An 861-nucleotide genomic window follows, 5' to 3' on the forward strand; every position below is an offset into this window, starting at 1 on the left:
TTGTTTCTATTGTTATGTCTTCAAGTTCCCTGATATGTTACAGCTTTTATCTTGGAAATTTTGATTTATGTCTTTTTATATATTCCATTGGTGGCATAAATGGTTTCGACTTGCAGGAGCCCTGGTAGCACAATGGTTAACTGCGCAGCTGCTAACTGAAAGGCAGGCAGTTTGAATTCACCAGCCTCTCTATGGGAGAATGTTGTTGTTATGTGCCATCGAGTCTGCCCTGACTTATAGAGACCCCTCCTGGGGTTCCCAAGGTGGTATTACTACAGAAGTAAATTGCACAACCTTCCTTCCGAGGAGTGGCTGGTGAATTTGAACCGCCAGCCTTCTGGTTAGCAGTCGAATGCCTTAGGCACTACGCTAGTAGAGCTCTATGGGAGGAAAGACCTGCTCCTGTAAGGGTTAAACCCAAGCAACCCACTATCATCAAGTTGATTGTGACTCATACTGACCCTGTAGGAGAGAGTAGAAATGCCCCACAGGGTTTTCAAGGCTGTAAATCTTTATGGAAGCAGACTGCCTCAACTTTCTCCTGCAGAGTGGCTGGTGAGTTCGAATTACTGACCTTTTGGTTAGCAGCCCAATGCATTAATCCCTGTGCCACCAGAGCTGCTTCTGCCTAGGAAATCCTGTAGGGTACTTCTATTCTGTCCTATAAAATTACTATGAGTCAGAACTGACTTGATGGCACACAACAACAATAACAACACTAACCTAAAAGTTGGTGGTTCAAACACCCCCAGGGGCACTGTGGAGAAAAAGATTACAATCTGCTTCTGTAAAAGTTATGGCCATGAAACCCCTGTGAAGCAATTCTACTCTGTAAAATATGGGGTCTCCATGAGTCAGAAT

Source organism: Orycteropus afer, unplaced genomic scaffold (assembly GCF_000298275.1).
Source record: "Orycteropus afer afer isolate SDZICR_OR568_19922 unplaced genomic scaffold, OryAfe1.0 scaffold00135, whole genome shotgun sequence".
NCBI lineage: Eukaryota > Metazoa > Chordata > Mammalia > Tubulidentata > Orycteropodidae > Orycteropus > Orycteropus afer.